The sequence below is a fragment of the Grampus griseus genome (assembly GCF_964374135.1).
Source record: "Grampus griseus genome assembly, chromosome: 11".
In the NCBI taxonomy this organism is placed as follows: domain Eukaryota; kingdom Metazoa; phylum Chordata; class Mammalia; order Artiodactyla; family Delphinidae; genus Grampus; species Grampus griseus.
In genome coordinates, this window is record NC_139005.1 from 49,692,871 (window position 1) to 49,706,371 (window position 13,501).

Genomic DNA, 13,501 nt, shown 5'->3' on the forward strand with positions numbered 1-13,501 from the left:
CAAGGCACAGTTCTTGTGATTCACAGTACCTGTGATTGCTATAGAAATTAATCATGGAGATGTAGAAGCCTCTGAAGAATTAATCTATGTCCAGGCCGAGAATGTTGTTGATTACTTTTTTTTTTTTAATGGAAAACTACCACAAATGTAGACAAAAATGGTCTCATGAAAGCATTGCCAGCAGCCTAGTATGTTCTTTAGATTTCTACTTATCAGGTTTGGCCTTTGGGGCAGATATGCTCATCTTGTGTAAAGTACCACATTTTACTATGCTTAGTGTTGCAGGGTTGTACTTATCTACATTATTAGAGTGAATTTTGCTTTTTTTTTTTTTTTAACCATTTGTGAGAAGAACCAGGAGTTCATACCGCCTGGTGTGTTACCAATTTATATACTATGGGAAAGCAGTTTTTAATGCTTCAAAATCACTTGAATTAAATTTGCTTTTAATCTCTGGTAAGTAGAGTAGTGCTTTCAGTTTGAATGAAGAGTTTTTATAGATTGGGAAAGAAAGTTATAATGTCTATCTTATATAAAAACTATTTCAGAGGATTTAGATAAATACCAATTTCTTACAAATCTAGTAATTTTGAATGTCTAACAGTGTTGGCTCTCTTTAAATAAGGAGCATGTTGTGATCCTTTTGTGAATATAAACAACTCTTAGTAATCCTGAGGAATTGTGAGGCTGTGAGAAGCTGAGGCTCTGCCTCTTATTTAGTTTCAAGCCTGTTAACTTTTCAAAGCCTCTGTTTTCTTATCTTTAAAACAGATGATAATGAGTTACTCATTCTTTAGAGAAAACAAAATAGTTTGAATTTTGAGTTGATTTGGTAATGACATTCTTGGGGTAGTTGTTTGATAAATTTATTACTGTACTATTAATTGAGATCTTTGACTATATATTTTTCTCCCCTTTTCTCCTTTTTTAAATTGTATGTTTACCTTATTTCCTTTCTTATACACTCCCCTAGTTTCTCTTTTTCTCCTCTCATTTCTCTTTCATTCTCTGCCTCTTTTCTTCCAGGTTTTCTTCTAATTTCACCTATATCTGTTCAGAAGAAACAGAGCTGTTAGTGGTAGAGCCACTGCCAATTGCCTTTCTATTAAATGAGACTCTGGAAATACCTTCTACTTTGGCCACTGTTGGTTTTTTGCAAAGGTGGAGTCCCCCTGCCATTTCAAAATAGCTGAACAAGTTAAAGTAATATGTGGCTATAGCTCCTACTATCTTTCCGAATCTACAAGATTCGGCAGCCAGGATGCTCACAAAATGAGATTGCTATAAATATGATGAATTCAGCAGCTAAACTTGGAACAATCATGTCTTTTATGTAAATAGAGAGATCATACCACTTTTCTCAAAAGGGAGTCTTTAGACTCATTCATGAGTTTTTGGTTTTTTTGTCCTTTTGGGGGGAGGTCTTTGTTTTTGGAGGCAGATACTTTGAACTATTTATGTTATCTAAATATTTGTTGATTTATAATATTTGCATGGTGCCTACTTTCAAGGAGGACTTAGAAGCAGCATATTGCCCATGTATTTCAGCTGTTTCTATTTTTCTGTTGAAAGCAGTATTCTTTGATAGAAGACCTGGAATGTTATAGTACTCATCTTCAAGTCTTTCTTGGGTGTATTTGGTATCCATATGGTTGATGCTTGTAATGATACAGAGGTCAGTTGAAACATTCTTAATCACACTGGGGGATTGATTCTAGCCCCTCAGAAAAAAAGAAAATTATTGTACTCTAGAATTTTGAGATCATTTTCAGTTGCTGCAAATGTGGCTATATTAAATTTTATTTTAAACATTCAATAAACAGTGCCACCAGGGAAGATCTGCTAAACCATGTCACCATTGTGGGAAACTGCTGCAATATAATACCAACTGCTCCTTTCCATGAACTTTTACTAGATGGAGAAAAACTCCAAAGCTATAATATTGCAATCTTATTCTTTTTATCTAGAAAAATAAAATATTAGACTTCAGACCCAACTGTGCAAATTGCATTTGCTTTCCAGCTTTTACTACCTCTGTGTCATAATTTTAACACATAACATACAACTCCTGTCTCTTAAGGCAGTTACCATATGGTGTTTATGTCAGACTGGATATATTTATCTAATTTTGTGAGATTCTTTTTTAGTTCCCGACACAGTTCTTGAAAGTAATACTGCTGTTGTTACACTTCCTCCTTGCAATTTTTATGTTGTTGAGATGTATCAGTTATGTATTATAATCATGAAAGTCTCTTGGCTTCAAACCCAAATTTTCTTTGTGGCCTAGGATAGATTTTTCGCAAAAACTGCATAGATACGGCTGTGATTACATAGATCCTTAATTTGCTTTACAGTTACCACTCAGCATGATTCTAGGTTTTTAATTATGTTGCAGCAGTACTAGTTTTCTCAGTATAACTTAAAGTCATAACCACTTTGAGAATTTACTTTCAGATCTGATAAATTATTCATTTTTTTCTTTCATATACTTTGTTTGCATCCTCATCCCCACGAGGTTCAACACTTCAGTGACATCCCATGTCATTGCCTCTGTTTAAAGACTTCATAAGTGATTGAAACATTTGTATGAACTTGGAAAAACTTTCATAAAATATAATAATGGAGATGTGTTTTTGAGACCTTTGTTGAAACTATTAATATATAAAATGAAGAAAAGAATATACAGTCAGAAGGACATTATGAAATATCAGCAGTTTAGAAAGAAAGATTTATAACTTAAAATTTTAGGTCAAGTAAAGAACATAATCCTCATCTGGATTAGACTCTCTTAATTATCTCTTTAGTTTTATGAGCACTCCTATTTATTTATTTATTTTTTAAATTTATTTTATTTATTTTTGACTGTGTTGGGTCTTCGTTGCTGTGTGCGGGCTTTCTCTAGTTATGGAGAGCGGGGGGCTACTCTTTGTTGCGGTGCGTGGGCTTCTCATTGCGGTGGCTTTTCTTGCTGCAGAGCATGGGCTCTAGGCTGCAGGCTTCAGTAGTTGTGGCACAGGGGCTCAGTAGTTGTGGCTTGTGGGCTCTAGAGCGCAGGCTCAGCAGTTGTGGCGCTCAGGCTTCATTGCTCTGCGGCATGTGGGATCTTCCTGCACCAGGGCTCAAACCCGTGTCCCCTGCATTGGCAGGCGGATTCTCAACCACTGCACCACCAGGGAAGCCCTCCTATTTATTTTTAATTTAGTGAGGCTAATTTTGAAACTGCCTACCTATAGCAATGACAGACCATCCCTCCACCTCTCAAAGACAAATAATTTGTTTTAAAATTTCCTTATTGAAAACCTGGCTTGCGTAATAAATGTATTCTGAAAGATTCCTCCATAGTATTTACAGAAGTTAAGTGTAGTTATAGTAATTTTTCTAACTTCTAATTTTAATCATCATTTCTGGAGGACCTAGTATGTGTCAGCCAGGGCTTTGCCTATATTATTCCTTTTAATTCTCACAGCAGTTCCTGCAAGGAAGGTATTAATTTTACTCATTTTACAGAGGAGGAAGTCAAGGTTTAGCGGGTCAAGCGACTTACTTAGAGAGACATAGCTGAAGTCCCTGAATAAGCATCTCTTATTTCAAAAGCAGTTTTTTCTACACCATGCTAGATTCACGTTTTACAAAAATGATCCGCACTTCATTAAAATCCAAGCCTTACTGAAGTAAATTGAAAATGCTTTTTAGACAGTTACTATTTCTATGAATAGGAATTGGGACAAAAACACTTGAACATAACTATGAAGTACTGTGAAAAAAAGATTTGTCTAATGACTGGGACCTCCAGAGCTGCATTGGGTTTTTATTTGGTCTGAGAGTTTAAAACATCTTACTGATTTGTAGTTTGTTATAAGAGGTTATATTATAACCAGTAGCTTAGTGGTTAAGAGCCCAGAGTTTGGGGCTAGACTTCCTAGATTCAAATTTCAGCACTGTTACTTACTAGATGTGTGACCTTGGGTTAATTAATCTGATTTGGCTTCCTCATCTGTAACATAGAGTTCATAGTAGTGTTTAACTCATAGAGTTGTTTATTAGGATTTTAAAAAGGAGTGTTGTGAAGAACTGTCCCAGGGCACACAGTACCTGGTGGATGTTACATAGAACAAAAATTTTGGCCCACGTCATTCAAGAAATGGTCAGAAAACCCATACCTTCTCACAAAAAGATAGTTTTTTTGTCTTTTACTGGACAACCACAGCATAGTGAGAACCTACTATTGTGTATATTCATAACTGTATCCTTGCTGTATGGACAGAAGTCATTGGGGGCTTCCAGGTGCTGATAGCTAGTTGGGTCCAAAGGATATTTGAGGGTATTTCAGGTAAAGACAAATAATGCGAGCAAGGCATATATCTGAGATATGAGGAAACAGAGAGAGTACATTTCGATGTGTTGTGTGAAACAAGGTTGATGGTAAAGGATTGAGGCCCGTTCATGAAATTCCTTGAAAGCCAAGCAGAGTAATTTATATTTGAGGTGGCAGGAGTTTGGAGTGATTATTTTTAGGAGTATATTATGAAACTAAGGAAGATAAACTTGCAGTTATAAGCAGGATAAAGTGGAAGGAGTATAGAGTAGGGAGAGCTAAGGTAGGCTATAGCTGTTGCAATTTTTCTGCTGTGAGGTCATGGTGAAGGATTGATAAGGTGAGCATGCTCACATTAGGAAAGGAAAGGATGATTAGATTCTGGATATTATGGGTGGAGGAAAAGAAAGAGTTGATAACAGCACATTGTGTCTGGATGATGAGTACATTGGTGTCAGCACTGTCAAAAACAGGTTAATTGTGGAAAGGAATCTGATACAATTAGTGTAATGACTAAATTTATTTGGAAATTTTATTGCTCTAATGTATCTGTATACTGTAGACCAAATAACTGTTTGATGACCATTTGAATATCTGGACCATTATGACAAATGACATTTGCTATGGTGGAGGATAATGTGGTCCAGTGTACAGTGAATGAGCAGTGGGGGATGATGGCCATGGCAACCCAATCATTGCTTATGGGAACAAGGTGGTGTGAATCATAAACTATTAGTGAAGTTTCTACAGACTTTGTGGTAAACATCACTGTGATGCAGTCAATTTTGTCAGCTTTGTCAAGTAAGGCACTTAATTGCAAGTATGTTCAATATATACAAAAATACATATTGTTAATTGGAAGTAGTTCAGATTGGACATTGCAGGCAAACTGCCTTTAGCAGTTGCTTTAAAATGCGTACAAGCATGACATTGAGATCGGTCAGTTTGTGGGCATACCCAAGTATATTTTATTTTTATTTATTTATTTTTGCTGTACGTGGGCCTCTCACTGTTGTGGCCTCTCCCGCTGCAGAGCACAGGCTCACGGGCCCAGCCGCTCCGCGGCACGTGGGATCTTCCCGGACCGGGGCACAAACCCGTGTCCCCAGCATCGGCAGGTGGACTCTCAACCACTGCGCCACCAGGGAAGCCCCCCAAGTATATTTTAATGAATTCCCTGATGGTCCAGTGGTTACACTCTGTATTTTCACGGCCAAGGGCCTGGGTTCTATCCCTGGTCAGGCAGGGAACTAAGATCCCACAAGCCAAGTGGCACAGCCAAAAAAGCCCAAATAAACCAAGTATATTTTATTTTCTTAATTTGCATATTACAAATTTTGTTTTGAAACATGTCAGGCAGGATGCCTTTTAATTTGAAAATTTTTTCAAGAAATTGTGTCCCATCACCAATACTATATAGAATAGAAATGAAAACCCAGTGTTACGTAATCTTTAATTTGCATGAAATTCTTTGGCTGAGAGGATGTTATCAAAATTAGATTGTGCTGGTTTAAAGGACTAGAAAACGTACTTGTCCAAAAAGCACATGGATGTCCCTTGTGCGTAGTTTGGAGTCTGGACCTCAGCTCTCTGGCCTTCGTGAAGGGATCAAAGTCTCCACGCAGAGTCAGTTCCAAATCTGAACACACTCTTCAGTTCCTCCATTCCTTACTTTTGTTATGTGGTCTGGATTTTCAGGAGCGTGATGACTAACAGTATTGCCAGATTTAGCAGATAAAAATATAGGACGCCAGTTAAATTTGAAGTTCAAATAATTTTTTGTGTGTGTATGGGACATACATATACTAAAAAACTATTCGTTTATCTGAAATTTGAATTTAACTAGACGCTCCGTATCTTAACTGGCAACCCCTGTTTGCTTTTTCTTCACAATGATTTGTTAACTTCACAGAAAGTCTCAAAATGGGAGACAAAAAGTAACTTGCCTGGCCCCGAAGCAGATGGGGCTTACGGCAGTCGGCCTTTTCCCAAACTTGGCCTTTAAAAAAAAAAAAAAAGAAAAGAAACCACCCACAAGTCCCAGGAGCCTGCGCGTTAAAGTAAGCCGCGCAGCAGCTTTCCCGCCGGTTTTCTGCGTAATGTAGCACGGCGGCCACGCCGCGGGGTGGAGCGCATGTGGCGGTGTCCTTGCCGGATGCGAAAGGAGGTGCCAGAAACTTTAAACCCCGGCCAGAAGACAACGTGTCCACTTAGACGGCGGTAAGTGCCGCCATTTTCTTTGCGGGCAAAGACTGAGAGAAGTTAGGGGCTCCTCTTTGCCCCGTAAAGCGGATTGGGGGGAATGGCCCACGGCCTCAGCACTTTGGTGACGTGGAATCGGGGTCCCCCCCTTTGGGGGCTGATTTCTAGTGACACGTCGAAGTTTTGCCAAGTCGGGGAAAAGGGACGCCGCCTCGGTCCCGGATGTAAGATGGCGGCGCGGGGGGCGGCCTGGCGGGGCGGTCACGTGGTGGGAGTAGCGCGCGAGCCTCCTTAAGTGATCTCTATGGTTCGTCCGGACTCACTGGAGCAGCGGAGCGCGAGACGGGGCGTGTGTCCGCGCTCGCCGGCTGCTGCCGCTGCCACTGCCACCCATGCCGCCGCCCGGCCCGGTTTCAGTTTTACGGGGTTTTTGTTTGTTTTATTCTTGCCTCCTGCAGAGGTGCACGAGATTTCCCCGAAGGGTGCTGGGGAGCCGGTGGCCTGGGGACTTCTGGGCTGTGCCGTGGTTTCTGGTTGCGGCGCCGGAGTCGGTGTTGCCTCTGCGGGAAGCGCTCCGCCGTTCTCCCGGGCGGAGAGGCGGCCTCGCGCGGGTGTAGGGAGCGCGGCAACGGTGGGGGCCCAGCCGCCGCCCAGCCCCCACCGCAGGGAGGGGAGCGGGCGGCACAGCCCGGAGACGTGGCGGGAGCGCGACGGGCGAAGCGCGGGAGCGCTGCTTGCTGCCTCTCGGGGACCGTCCAGGTCCCGTAGGCGTCTGCTGTGCTTTTGCCGCCCATTTCATGCTTTCGAGTGGCCCGGGGGACGGCGTCCCCTCGGGGCGGCGGAGGGAGCGGGTGCCTCCGCTAGGACCCCTCCGCACCTTTTCTCTTTCCAGAGCTGTCGGTTACGTAGAGGACGCCGGCCCGGCCTCCCCCGGGCGCCGGCGCCGCTGCCGCTGTGATGCCCGGAGCTCCTGGGGCGCGCCTGGTGCGGCCGAGCGGCTCGGCGCTGGGCGGGGTCTTGAGGGCGCGGCGGGGAAGGGCAGGGGCGCCGGGCCGACGTCGGCGGCTGAGGATGGACGAAGGAGCGCCGGAGTCGCTTCGCTCGCCTCAGCGTGGTCCGGTGCCTCCCTGACACCATGGCCCTGGCTGAGGTAGTAGTTTGTGCTGTTGGTCGGGTTGTGACATTGCCCGCTGTGGAGATAACTGCGCAAGCTACTGCCTTGCTAGTGCTGGTGATGCTCAGCGCCGCGGAGGACAATGGCTGGGAATCCCCTTTGTTTTCCGGGGCGCGGGGGCAGCCCGCCGAGCCCCGGCAGGGCCGGCCACCACGGAAACCGTTAGTTGTACATTTTCCCGGAGGGAGGAAGGGACTGCGGGGAGAGGGGTGGACGGGGACTTTTGTAAAGCTGGGGAAGACCTAAGTCTTTGGATTCGGTATTTGCTCGAAAAGGAAGGACTGCAATTGTGAGAGAGATTGACACATAACTTTTCCACCCTAAATAATTTTACCGCTTCTTTCAGTAGTTGATGCAAGATTTAGTTTGTACCTATTTTACTTCATTCTTTATCTGTGGGTCGGAGTGGTGTGAGGTATCTTGTGCAGAGCTGGCATTAGGGGCGGAATAGTAGACCCATTAATTATAAAGTTTATGCCTTAACAGTTCAAATCTGCTTTTTTTTTTAATATGTTCTCTCGGTAAATCTAAGAGTTTTTAAAATGTGTAAACCCAAAGCAATTAAAAGTTTCTGTTTAAACTTTGCAACTCTTTGAATAAGAAGATTGAATTTATAGTTAAATGCACTATTGAGATTTTTTAATGTATGAGGCAAATAAATTCTCTTTACAGTGTGCTGTGCTTTTTTTTTCTTTCTTTTTAGTTTAACTTTGGGGGCTCAAATTCTGCCGGTGTGGTGGGATTTTTTGGCTTTTGATTCTCATGTTGTAATCATTTATATCATTCCATTTCAGTGTGGGAGAAAAGGATCTAGGTAGGAGCTAGAAGTGTGGTTTCTGGATACTTTGAGTTTAAAATCTAAGATTGCCCATTTTGATTTGTGAGGGACCACTACGCCAAGCAGGAAGATCCAATTTTTATTAAAAAAATGTAGTTTGGAAAACTAATGAAATTACTCGGTATTTCAAATACCCTGAAGTCTGGGTGGAAAAGATGATTGTATTTCTAAAATTTTAATTTCACTGAGAGAAATTGGTGGTAAATTTTAGTACTTTTCTTAGAAAACTGATCCGGTTTTGATTTGTGCAGAATAATTAGCTTTGTGATGTAATCACAAACATTCTGCGGTTTAATTTTTGATGCATAATTGAAAAAAACTAAGGCAATTCTTTACTAAGAAAAAGGCACATAAAAGGAGAAAAAACTAAAGCCAACCGAATCCTTTTTGTCCCCTTCAGGAGGAGTTTGATGCTTTCGTAATTCAAAAGTTATCTAGTAAGTATGCCTTGGTTTGGTTTGGTTTAGCTTTGAGAGAGAACCTTGCTCAATCTGATCTCATCTGGATGGAGCTGCCTCATTGTGGGAAGGACAGTATAGAACCTTACGTTGAATCTTAAAATGCATAAAATATGTGAGCGTTGGCTCTTGGAGTTTGCTTTCTTGATATCAAAGAAAATTCAGGTCTTTATTAAAAGCCAATTCTTTTAAATGATGAAAATCTTTGGGTGCTATGTCAAATCTTGATTTATGGAGAAACTAATAAAATTCTAATTGTAGTATAATAATTTTCATTTTCCAAAATACTCCATTCAGCCAGCCATGCTAATTCTCATCCGACAGGTCATCTTTCCCACTACGCTTTTTAACATTTTATAGGGGATCAACAGTTGTTAATTTGTGCCCAAAAGTATTACAGATTCTGCCAGTAATTTATTGAACTTTAATGGATCAGCAGATAGGAAGCTGAAGTATACAGATAAAGTATTCACAGTTTATCTTCTGCTTTTAAAGTAAATTTCATCCAGAACTATATGTTGCCCACATAGTAGGAACATTTTGTTGTTGGATATAAAGGTACTTCTATATGTTATTCTTGTTTGCTAAATTACAAGAGAAAATACTGCCCTCAGCCAACTTGTTTTTAGTACCATAGTTATATTTCTGCTCTAATCTCCAGTATTAAAAATTAGCCTTTCACTTTTGCATTTCACTTTTACATTTCTGTACACACCGATGAAAATTATCTACTGAACATTTTTACTGTTGACAGTTTCCTACAAGATGAATTTGCCTTATCAAAAGTGCAACTTTCCAATCTTGATGTTTTTGACATTTACTTGGCACAATTGACTTTTTTGTTGATCCGTTGTCAGGCATTTAAGTAATTTGTATTAGCAAAAAGCCACAGATGGGAAAGAATAAGGCAGTGTTTGGGTGTCCTCAATAAATACCAGATCAAAGGAAAGCTCAGTTATGGTAATAACATTTTAATAAATGTCATCCTCAGTTATTGGAAATGTAGATGTTAATTTTGTGTATGGGACACCTGGAGAAGATTCTTGGGAAGCAGTTTTGCTTCAGGCCCCAAAGTCAGAATTCCTGATTGTTAATCTTATATACTAAAGCTTTTGTTTATAAGCTGTTTAAACATAACAGTTGCCTTTTGGTAGGTGGGCCAGGGTGTACTCAAGACATTGTGTCTGTGGAGTGGCCCCAAAGAATTCTTGTCAGAGGAGCCTGACAGCAGAGAGATGCTCTTCAGTGTATGGGAACTAGGTGCCAGGAAGGCTGGGATTTCTTCATGGCTACCCATCCTTTCTCCCTCTCGTATGTCACATCTCACCTCCTCCATAGTGGGAGGGTGGGGGAGAACTGACAGGAGAGGTACTACTTCCCCCACTGAACACTCCTTCTATAATTTCTGCAACAAAAGGAAAATAGGACAGTTGCCTTCAAAAGTGAATTAGGCCAGATCGGTAATACCCAAGAGGACAATTATGGCCAGTGTCGTAAAATCTAAAAAGTCATTGGTGCCACTGAAATCTAGACAATTCAGGCAAAAATATTAAAATCACTTGAATGATTGTCTAACACAATTCACTAAGTGTTTTTGTTAGGATATTGCTGTTAGGCATCATGGGGAAAGCAGAATAATTGTATGGCTACGTCACTGCCCCGAAGGTCAATGCATTTAGAAAAGGTAGAACATGAAGTGCCTAAGAATCAAAATGTGGGCAGGTGAGAAAAGCATTAGTGACCTAGGTTACCTTTGAGACCTGGCAGAAGAAAAAGTGGGTGAAAGAGCTGAGGGGAGGGAAGTACGGAACACTTACAATAGATCTTGTAATTTAGATGTCTTGATGTTTGTTGCCTCTAGTAGTCATTCTAAAAGTGGCATTGGAGTCTTGGAGATGAGCATTACAATTGTGGTTGATATTCAGTGATACTCTGGCTGTCTTACCTTTTAGCCTTGTATTATCTGCTGTAATACGTTGAGTTGTTTTCTGAATTTGTTTAAGAGAAATATTAGTTTTACATGGACTAGAGTATGCTTTTTTTATCTGAAGTTGAGAGTTATTTTTTGTTGTTGTTAGATTTTCATTTTGCAGTTATCTTTCTTTAAAAGCGCTGTTCTGTGCACATGTAATGGAATTGTGCCTACACAGACTTCTGGGCACTAAATTTGTGGATAGGATCTTTTTAAACTGCACCGTTGACGCCCAACAGTACAGATTTGGTTATGAACAAACAAACCCAAGATAGGAGCCTTGTGTTGATTTTACAGGGTAAGTTCCTAGCTCTTTCTTCTTATTCCACCTCAAACAACTCTTTTGAAAATATACCGTTCTGTTTGCCTTTAGCTGGGTTTCAAATATAATTGAGAGTGTTAGTTCCGTTATTATGTAATCGAGAGTGTTTTATCATGAAGGTCAAGGTTTCTCAGAAGGCCAAATAGTGTCAAATGTCACAGAAAAGTAAACTAGGAACTAAAAAGTGTCCACAGACACTGGCAGTTTAGATCATACATGTAGTTGTAGCGCTGTTTTCTGTTATAAATGAATAATCTCTAATTGCTCTCTGGTGGAGTAACAGACTACAATTATGTGTGTTTCATACTGCTTTGAACTTGAACAAAAATGTATTAAGATTCCTGGGACTTCCCTGGTGGTCCAGTGGTTAAGACACCGCGCTCCCAATGCAGGGGGCCCGGGTTTGATCCCTGGTCAGGGAACTAAGATCCCACATACCGCAGCTAAGCCCTCGTGGTGTAACTAGAGAAGCCCGCGTGCCTGTTCTTTTTTTTTAATTGAGATATAATTGACATATAATTTTATATTAGTTTGATGTGTACAACAGTGATTTGGTATATGTTTATATTGCAGAATGATCACCACAATAAGTCTAGTGAACATCCATCACCACACATAGTTACAATTTTTTTCTTGTGATGAGAACTTTTAAGATCTGTGCTCTTAGCAACTGTCAAATAATAACATACAGTATTGTTAACTTTAATCACAGTGCTGTACATTACATCTGCATGACTTAATTATTTTATAACTGGACGTCTGTACCTTTTGAGCACCTTCAACCCGTTTTGTCTACCCCCCACCCCTTGCCTCTGGCAACCACCAGAATAACTGAATTCAGTTATTTAATTTTATTTTTTAGATTCCACATATATGTAAGATCATATGGTATTTCTTTTTCTCTGTCTGACTTATTTCACTTAGCATAATGCCCTCAAGTTCCATCCATTTTGTCACAGATGGCAAGAGTTCATTCTTTTTTATGGCTGCATAATATTCCATTGTATTTATATATGCCACATTTTCTTTATCCATTCATCCATTGATGAAGACTTAGGTAGTTTCCATATCTTGGCTATTGTAAATAATGCTGCAGTGAACATGGGGGTTCCTATTATCTTTTTGAGTACATGTTCTCATTTCTTTCAGATAAATACCCAGAAGTGGAATTGCTGGAATTGGTAGCTCTATTTTTAATTTTTCTATACTGTTTTCCGTAGTGGCTGCATCTGTTTACATTCCCACGAACAGTGCACAATGATCTCATTTTCTCTACATCCTCGCCAACACTTACTTCTTATCTTTTTGATAATAACCACTCTAACAGGTGTGAGGTAGTATCTCATTACGGTTTTGATTTGCGTTTCCCTGATGATTAGTGATGCTGAGCACCTTTTCATGTCCTGTTGGCCATCTGTGTGTCTTCTTTGGAAAAATGTCTGTTTGGATCCTCTGCCCATTTTTTAATCAAATTGTTTGTTTTTGCTAATGAGCTACATGAATTCTTTATATATTTTGGATATTAACCCCTTTTCAGAAATATGAGCTGCAGATATTTTCTCCCATTCGATAGGTTGCCTTTTTGACTGTTCTTTAGGAATAACAAACATTTATGTCTTTTGAGGAGAGAAGTTACACAAGGGGAAAAGAAAATTGCACACACAAAACTTGAAGGAGGTGGTAGGGGAAGAAAGATTGCTTATTAATGAGGAGATAAGACTGTTGGTAGGTGGATAGAGGAAAAATGAGAGGGAATATGGAGATTCAGGATTGAATATACAATAGAAAAGGGATAATTGATTGGGCAAGATCCTGTGTTGTTATACTATCTACTCTGTTTTTGTGAGGAAACTCTATATGTTAAAAGCATCCTAGCAGTATGTTTGCTGTTTTATCTGTAGTAACATCTGAAAACATTTGAAAGTGCGTTAGAGTAGGGTCAACAAACATTTCCTGTAAAGGGCCAGATATTAAATATTCTAGGCTTTGTGGGTCATATATGGTCTTTATTGCATATGCTGCTGTTTCTCCTCCTTTGCTTTCTTCTTTTTCTGCCCCTCCTCTTCTTCTCTTTCTTCTTCCTCTTTAAAAGTGTAAAATCATTCTCAGCTCGGGCAATACTAAAAACAGGCCATAGGCCAGATTTGGCCTGCAGGCCAGTTTGCTGACCCGTGCTTTAGAACTTAGCTATCCTGATAGAACATTTGGTTCCACCCTTAC

At 40.4% G+C, this 13,501-nt stretch overlaps 1 long non-coding RNA gene across 1 annotated transcript in view; it reads left to right on the plus strand.

The window, feature by feature from the left end:
* Window positions 1-6,370: 6,370 nt before the first annotated feature.
* The window catches only part of LOC309829809, a 68,912-nt gene continuing 61,781 nt past the window's right edge, over window positions 6,371-13,501 (plus strand). The window contains exon 1 of the long non-coding RNA XR_014297431.1: window positions 6,371-6,535. This is a non-coding gene — a long non-coding RNA (uncharacterized lncRNA). The remainder of the gene's footprint in view (window positions 6,536-13,501) is intronic.